We start from the raw sequence: 9747 nt of genomic DNA on the forward strand, positions 1-9747 counted from the left end.
AGTAACCTCAATTTCACTAGTGAACTAACTTAGGCCATATATATATATATATATATATATATATATATATATATATATATATATATATATATATATATATTTGTCATACATATTCGCCATTTCCCGCGCTAGCGAGGTAGCGTTAAGAGCAGAGGACTGAGCCTGAGAGGTAGAAATCCTCACTTGGCCCCCTTCTCTGTTCCTAGCTACGTCTCCTCGATGTATATCAACTGACAGTTATATTTCTCTCTTGTGTCTCCCCTGATGATGTGATTATTACACGAAAGTGCACTTGGGAACTTATCGTGTTTCACTTTCCCCGTGGACTCATAGGAATATACTTGATCACGCGCAAAATTTGATCCTTTCCAACACACACACACACACACACACACACACACACACACACACATACATACATATATATATATATATATATATATATATATATATATATATATATATATATATATATATATATAACCAGCAGGTTTATGCAGATATAGGCATCTCTCGAACGTACTCACTAAGTCACACCCAGTCGGTCACCAGACCAATCATCCAATCTTTTCTTTCTTCATCAATCACGAATCCTTTTACATGTACCAGTACGTATCTACATTTATGGCGTCTCTGTTATTTCCTTTATCTCAGTTTTTCTCCATTTTTTTTTACTTCTATTCATATCTATCTCCACAATGCTTGTATCAAAGTTACCCCCAATCCTTCCCTTCCTTAGTTCTTCCTCTTCCAATCCCAATTCAATCCTACACCTCTCTTCCCAGGGCGATGCTTCCAATCTTTTACCTTTTTCCAATCACTCAACTTTCACCCCTCTCTACTTTCCCAATCCCATCCCCTCCCTTCTCACTCCCCATTTTGTCCAATCCCTCGTTTCAAATAACACTCCCTCCCCCAATCCTTATATGACCGGGCAACATCTCAACCTCACAATCCAATTCTTACATCCAATCGCTTCTAATCACTCGTACGCCATCCTTAGTCTCCTCCCAATCCAATTCTTACATCCAATCGCTTCTAATCACTCGTACGCCACCCTTAGCCTCCTCCCAATCCCTCACGAAGCACACGCCTCAATCATCTCCATTTCACCCAACGCATGAACTCACCTTTTTCGTTATGCCAGTAAGGGTGAAAGTGGACTGGCGAAAGCTGTGAACATATGTATCACTCTCTTGCCCCCTTATTTTTCCAAGGCTGCCTTGCCTTCACTCTCACGCTCAGCTGGCGCTCTGGAGACAAGTGGGCAACGCGGATCTGAGGAGATGCGTATAAAAAGGGAGAAAATATGAGGATCTATCATACCTAAATGAAAGTCACTTCAATTATTCTTTTTTTTTTTTTTTCTTCTGGGCATCCTATTCGTGTTTCGTGACTTTCTATAGTGGTGTGTTTCATCCGTTCGTGAGTGGAATAGAAGGGTATGTACACTAACAGAAACGAATGGTAATACTTCATGTCACACACACACACACACACACACACACACACGCACGAATACGAATAGAGGACCCGACATGCACGAATATGCTTCAAGATGATACATCGTGAGACATACACACACTATACGTGAAGATATGCTCATAAAATCTATCAAAATCTATCAGAGATGATAATGCTGTCTGTACTCAGATGATAACATGGTCATTATGCTGACTAAGCTTACAGCATAGCATGGTCATGATGCTGACAAAGCTTACGGGATAACATGGTCATTATGCTGACTAAGCTTACAGGATAACATGGTCATGATGCTGACTAAGCGTACAGGATAACATGGTCATTATGCTGACTAAGCTTACGGGATAACATGGTCATTATGCTGACTAAGCTTACGGGATAACATGGTCATTATGCTGACTAAGCTTACGGGATAACATGGTCATTATGCTGACTAAGGTCTCAAGATGGCATGGTAATCATGCCAACTACGCTATAAAGATAACACGTCAAATTATGCTGCATCAGCTCAGAAGACAGCATGGTGGCAACCTGATTATACTGAGAAGACAGCGGTTCTATGCTGACACTACTCACAAGATGACAGGATGGTTATGCTGACACTACTCACAAGGAGATGGTTATGCTGACACTACTCACAAGGAGATGGTTATGCTGACACTACTCACAAGATAAGGAAATGGTTATGCTGACACTACTCACAAGATAAGGAAATGGTTATGCTGCCACTACTCACAAGATAAGGAAATGGTTATGCTGACACTACTCAAAAGATAAGGGAATGGTTATGCTGACATTACTCACAAGGAGATGGTTATGCTGACACTACTCACAAGATAAGGGAATGGTTATGCTGACACTACTCACAAGATAAGGGAATGGTTATGCTGACACTACTCACAAGATAAGGGAATGGTTATGCTGACACTACTCACAAGATAAGGGAATGGTTATGCTGACACCACTCACAAGATAAGGAAATGGTTATGCTGACAATACTTACAAAGATAAGGGGATGGTTATGCTGACATTACTCACAAGGAAATGGTTATGCTGACACTACTCACAAGATAAGGGAATGGTTATGCTGACATTACTCACAAGGAGATGGTTATGCTGACACTACTCACAAGGAGATGGTTATGCTGACACTACTCACAAGATAAGGGAATGGTTATGCTGACATTACTCACAAGATAAGGAAATGGCTATGCTGACATTACTCACAAGGAGATGGTTATGCTGACACTACTCACAAGGAGATGGTTATGCTGACACTACTCACAAGATGACAGGATGGCTATGCTGACGCTACTCACAGGATAACAATGTCATTTGCTAACAAGATAACAGAATAATACGGCTCTTATGCATACAAGATAACAGGATGGTGATGCTAGCTAACTGATGGCATGAGAGATGATTTTATAACTGGAATTAATTAACATCATGGCAGTAAAGGGTTAAAATAATTGTCCAAGAGACTGTACACATATCTGGGAATAATGTACACACAGTAGTGGACGTGTGTACACACAGTAGTGGACGTGTGTACACACAGGAGTGGACGTGTGTACACACAGTAGTGGACGTGTGTACACACAGTAGTGGACGTGTGTACACACAGGAGTGGACGTGTGTTGAAGATTTTTTTGTACACAGCCAATTACAAATGTACTGTAAGTAAATGCTGATGTAATGTAATTACAGTGTAGGAAAGGAACACCTGCACAATATCACACTAGCAAATGTAGTACATTATCACATTCCCTCGCCATGATGTAACATGAAACAATATAAACAAATGATGAGAAAAGCGCATCATTATAGGAAAATATATAAATAGAATTTGAAATATAGAAAATATAAGCGACACACGTATATCGTCGAGAATATCTGCCAAGAGACAGCAGGTCAAACTAATGTAGTTATGAGCACTTTGCCAGATGTCAACAGAGATGCAAGGGGGAGGGGGGAAAGTGAGGCAGCGTTGCAATATGTGCAGCTTGCAAATATTGTCGTAAGCGACCCCGTCACACGGTAGCGTTGGCAACACTACATCATCATCAGCTGTTACATGTAAACAAACGAACGTGTCTCATTTTTTTTTCTTGCAGGACGAACAATGACGCTCTCCTTTCATCATTCGATTCTATTTAAGTTACGGTAATGCGCAACAGAAACTCAGTTAAGTCTATGCTCACGTGATAAACAAAATAGTTTCTGATATATGAGAGTTGATGGTTCAATAATAGTGATTAATTTTCATTCTGCTGCGATGAATGTTGATAATCTTATTACCATATTTATTTATTCATTTATTCATTATACATCATCGCAGTCTTATATACCAGAAATATCTATTTATTTATTTTATTATACTTCATCGCAGTCTCTCAAAAAGGGAATTATCTTTTCCTCTTCACACACCCACTACGTAATACCCCCACGACGCCTTGCTTATCATCAAATATTACCATATGAAAACATATTATTGGACACATTCAGATAACTCCAGCCTAAGCCAGAGACGCAAAATGATTCGACACCTGTTCCGTTACTGTACTGTGCGGCAGTGCGACGAATCGCGTCGTTAATTTCGAAAATGACAGTTTGGTTGTGTGTGTGTGTGTGTGTGGAAGTTCTCGCTGGCGCACAGTATACCTGGCGTACCACCACAGATCTGAATACAGTGATGGGTGATACACTGATGGGTAATGTTGGATCTGAATACAGTGATGGGTAATGTTGGTAATTATTCCTTCTCTGGGTTTTTAAAGTTTTTTAACACAGTCAGACAGACAGACAGACAGACACACACACACACACATACAAACACACACACACACACACACACACATACAAACGTGTGGCTAAGATTCAGTATCCATACCTAATTTTCACAAGTTTGGGACATATGATAAATAGGATTTCTCTCACATATCTTCGACATTTCCCGCTTTAGCGAGGTAGCGCTTGGTTCTTCGTTTCTCTCCATCTCCCCCATTTTTTTTTCGGAAAGGTATAACACAGGAGGGGAGGTAGCATTTCCAGCATCCTTCCCCGCTCTTATGAGTCGCCCTCTACGACCCACGGGAGATACGTGGGCAGGATTCTCTCTCTCTCTCTCTCTCTCTCTCTCTCTCTCTCTCTCCCAGGGGGGTGGGTGTGCCCGATCAGCCATTAACCAGTTTAGAAACGCGTTAGTTTTCCCCTCCTGTGTTTAAAGACCTCTCCCAGAGGCAGGGGAGAGAGAGAGAGAGAGAGAGAGAGAGAGAGAGAGAGAGAGAGAGAGAGAGAGAGAGAGAGAGAGAGAGAGAGAGAGACGCGGTGGTTCGTTAGGGAGGAAGGGAGCCAGGATATGAATGTTGATATTGGGCAAGACTGCATGGAGATAAGCCCTCGGTCATATATATATATATATATATATATATATATATATATATATATATATATATATATATATATATATCCCTGGGGATAGGGGATTAAGAATACTTCCCACGTATTCCCTGCGTGTCGTAGAAGGCGACTAAAAGGGGAGGGAGCGGGGGGCTGGAAATCCTCCCCTCTCGTTTTTTTTTTTTTTTTCCAAAAGAAGGAACAGAGGGGGCCAGGTGAGGATATTCCAAAAAAGGCCCAGTCCTCTGTTCTTAACGCTACCTCGCTAACGCGGGAAATGGCGAATAGTTTAAAAAAATATATATATATATATATATATATATATATATATATATATATATATATATATATATATATATATATTATCCCTGGGGATAGGGGAGAAAGAAAACTTCCCACGTATTCCCTGCGTGTCGTAGAAGGCGACTAAAAGGGGAGGGAGCGGGGAACTGGAAATCCTCCCCTCTTTTTTTTTTTTTCATTTTCCAAAAGAAGGAACAGAGAAGGGGGCCAGATGAGGATATTCCCTCAGAGGCCCAGTCCTCTGTTCTTAACGCTACCTTGCTAACGCGGGAAATGGCGAATAGTTTGAAAGAAAATATATATATGAGACAACAATACTACCAACTTAACACTGATAAAAACCTGCCCGACCAACGCCTCCTTCAGGTACCACGAGCACCTCCTTCAGGAGGGCTGGAGTGAAAGGAATATCTTTCCTAAGGGCAAGATGAAGTGTTACCAGCACGAGGCAGTGTCTGTGAGTCCGTTATTCACGAGCTGTGTGATGTGTAGTCGGGCGAGACCAACCGACGTTGGTAACACTGTAAACTAGCCATCTGGATGGGGATGGGGGATGATGATGCGGGTGTTGGCAACACTTTTAACATCCACTGCAGCAGGGCGGGTTTTCTCAGTGTCTATTTATGTATTTATTTCAGTGGTCTTACAGTACGGCGCTTCAGTGATTTTTGCGAGTGTATTGAGAGAGAGAGAGATGGGAGGCTTGGGGAATTAATGTGTGTGTGTGTGTGTGTGTGTGTGTGTGTGTGTGTGTGTGTGTGTGTGTGTGTGTGTGTGTGTGCGTGCGTGCGTGCGTGCGTGCGTGCGTGTGCCTGTCTACCACATACCTAACATTTTAACACATTTCTTCCTGTCTCCATGCGTGTATGTATATATTCGTGGACGAATGTGTGTAATTAGAATTACATTTGACGAATTACAGTGAATATGTTGGTCACGTTTGACGTCATGCATCAGGTGACTGACATCATCATGCAAGAAGCGTCAGGTGACTGACATCATCATGCAAGAAACGTCAGGTGACTGACATCATCACGCGCACGACGGCTGCCATCAACTGACATCATGTAGAAGTACCAGACATGATGTCTCTGACCTACGGGTACTGTGTCTTCCATCCAGCGAAAACCTGAGACCCAAAATCCTTTTCCTCTGAAGCCATTCATCTCCTCAAACAAATTTATGCTTGATTTCGGCCACAAGTCCGGGTTTGGGGGGGCGGGCTCGTTAATGACCCTTGTCATTGTCATGAGGAGAGAACTAATCAAACTGCTTGTTTCCCCTAAAGCAGCAGGCGTGTGTGTGTGTGTGTGTGCGGGTAAAACTTTCTCCCCGACTTTCATTTGTTTTCAATCCTTTGTTATGTGTTACCCACTCGCCCTTCTTACTTCAGTGTATCAACAACTTTCGCCTAATATTTGCCCTACACCCATGTTAATTTGCCAAGAGTCAGTAAAGCCGTTATACACTTCAATATACAATAAATATTAGACCTCGCGCACGCAAACATGGTGTAAAGTTCTCGTCTCTATCACGAAACTGGCTTTTAACTCGTGTATCTTTCTTTCCTACGGAAGATTTAGGAAATGAATATTGGAGCATGGTAATGTGGACGGATGATCACACAATAGGTGGACGGAGGTGGTTGTTAATGGGTTGAGCGTCGTGCTATAATTAAATGGTTGTATATTTTGTTGAAGGATTGAGCGTCGTGTTATAATTAAATGGTTGTGTTATAATTAAATGGCTGTATATTTTGTTGAAGGATTGAGCGTTGTGTTATAATTAATGGCTGTATATTTTGTTGAAGGATTGAGCCTCGTGTTATAATTAAATGGCTGTATATTTTGTTGAAGGATTGAGCGTCGTATTATGAGTAGCCATTTTGAACGATGCTTCGGCAGTTTCCGAGCTGTTTCAACCACCTCGTCCCCGAATACGGTTTAAATTAACAATCTACGTTTCATCCTGTGACTTATCATCCAGCGTTAACATTTAGGTTAAAAACGAATACTTCAGTCTTCATGACATGCCATGGGAAAGAGTCGATGTTATATGTACGAATGCTCGACTCGAAAATCACATTTCTGTCATGTTTACTGTACGATAACTTCGTCAGCTAGTCGGGCGCTACAGGACGTAAGGTAATGGCGTCTGTGCTTGTCTACCTACATGCTAATAATTACGACGAGATTGCGCTAAAAAATGATGTGGGGCTAACGGGTGGGGCTTCGGTACAAGTTTGTTCTCAAATGACGTGAATATGTTTATAATATCACTGCAACCTGATGGTTTATGAGGTTCATGCGGTAGACGATGTCTCTCATGATGTCAAAAATAATACTCTTGTGGTCGTCAAGTAGTTACCAAAAACATACAAAAATAAAAAGGGGTTCTGAAGAGAAAGGAATCAAATGTCAATTTCCAGAATATTTCCAAGAATCGCTAGGAAAAGACAACAAAGGCCACCACATTCGTTCACACTCAGTCTCTAGCTGTCATGTAATAATGCACCGAAACCACAGCTCCCTCTATTCACACCCAGGCCCGCTCCCTCTGTGAGTATTTATCGGTTAATTGGTTGTTGGGCTTTAGGCCTATCAACTGCCAGGGGTCATGAAGGTCGTCAACGTAATTTACATCCACCAAGCGAAAAATCTTTATCACCTTATACTTATACTCACTATACATATACTCACTACGCATGTGTGAAATTCTTCTCTCGTATTGACCATTCAATACGAATTTTCATTTATATGCGCCAAGTACATATGTACATAAACCAGTTCATTCAGAGTATGAGGATTATAACATTGGAAGAAAGGTATGATATAATTGGTATCTTTGAATCTTTGTTCTATGTTTCAAAATCGGGATTTCCTTGCTGACCATGGAATTTCACGGTACTACAATCTCTTTAAACAGTGACGAAAATAAGAGTATACGGTGGTGTGTGTGTTGCACTGGTTAATCTTAATACACATAGAAACGAAGTGGTTCTCGATTCACATCAACCTTGTTCGCTGAAACCGGAAGATAAAAAACTTCGTTAAGGAAAAGAGTGAAACTGGTTTATATAACCTAGATCGCCAGGCCCCCCCCCCCAAAAAAAAAAACCCACCAGAGGTTAAAAGACTTATTAGTTCCATCTAATCTCTACAACGAACACAGGATTAACTTACCGGTCGTGAAGTAGGGGGAAAAACAACCCTCTTTCCAGTAACACTGAAACTCATGATGTGTCAGCCATGGAAACGTCCCCTGTCTCCTGGTAGGTATATTCTACAATGACGTACGGTCTTGCATGGACTGCCTTTACTAGCACCACCATACCAGTCGATACATCTGATGAAAGTAACATTGTTTACCATAAAAAAATATCTCCAGGGAAGTTGACAATGAATTTTCTTTCATCGTAATGATATGTACGCAAGTTCACACGCTCATGCGCCCTGGGATGAGTCTGTCCCCCCCTAAAATAACGAGCTCAAGTATTTATTGTTTAGTATTCTACCAATACGTACTTTACCGAGTTTACATTTAATGAAGTTTGACGTTTAAAGTGTCTCGAGATGGTTACTTTGGCATTAGGCCTATCAAATCGAGATGGTTACTTTGACATTAGGCCTATCAAATCGAGGCCCAAAACAAAGTTAAAAACAAAAATATTATCGGTATACGGTCACAAAAACACATAAAAAACATTATTTGCTTAACAACGATACTAATACTGACAAATGGTTTACCTACCCACAACATCCCCTTCCTTAAACCTAAATTACCTCACAATAATAACAACTTCCCCCTGAATACATCCATCACACCTCACCAAGTCTTACACGATCATGCTCATACATCTCATTGAGATTTGCAATATTTCCTTACCATATGCCTCTCCTCACAATGGAGTATATGCAGGACGATTATCTTCATCCAATTATTCGTGAAAACAAGTGTCCCCGTCTTGTCTGTCCCTCGTACTTGCAGTTTGTATCACTGACGTACTGCATGATGGCGGCCGTCTGGATGGACTATCGTACCCGAACACTAAAATTATTTAACTTTCTCCAACTGATGTACATACATTTGAATAAAAAAAACCCACTCGCCACGTATATACAATGCAAATTTACTTTAGTAAAATATGTGTTTATCGATATCTGTCGAATGAAAACGATCTTCATTGATGTTTTAGAGTAAAATTACTGGAATTAACCACAGAAAGATCTTTGCTCACCTGCTTTACTCTGTATACCTAAGCCGCTAAATAACTACGAAAAAAATATATAAATTAAACAAAACCTGAATGATCTACCTCAAGGTGGCCATAACGAGGGTAGGAAGTGCGCAAAAAAAAAAAGAAAGAAGAGAGAACTGACCTGATTTATCATGCATAGAAAATATGATTCACAAAAAAAAACCTCATGCAGGGTCAGCCGGGCTGTAATGTCTCGCGAAATTTATTATTAAGTCACACATAAATTATATGGAGATGGCGCAAAATCATTGGGGCTGCCCAGACCCATTTAAAGGCATCAATGTCCACCAAATTACATGACT

General features: G+C 40.8%; 1 protein-coding gene across 2 annotated transcripts in view; it reads right to left on the reverse strand.

The window, feature by feature from the left end:
* Positions 1-9186, reverse strand: part of LOC139758408 (venom protease-like) — a 67930-nt gene extending 58744 nt beyond the window's left edge. Inside the window, exons 1-3 of one of the 2 annotated variants that reach the window (XM_071679789.1) lie at positions 9073-9186; positions 8370-8532; positions 1131-1278 (exon numbers count right to left, since the gene is read on the reverse strand). The gene's annotated coding sequence lies outside the window, so the exon portion shown is untranslated. The remainder of the gene's footprint in view (positions 1-1130; positions 1279-8369; positions 8533-9072) is intronic. The other variant, XM_071679790.1, reaches the window with a different exon arrangement.
* Positions 9187-9747: the final 561 nt, after the last annotated feature.

This window comes from Panulirus ornatus, chromosome 30 (assembly GCF_036320965.1).
Source record: "Panulirus ornatus isolate Po-2019 chromosome 30, ASM3632096v1, whole genome shotgun sequence".
In the NCBI taxonomy this organism is placed as follows: Eukaryota; Metazoa; Arthropoda; class Malacostraca; order Decapoda; family Palinuridae; genus Panulirus; species Panulirus ornatus.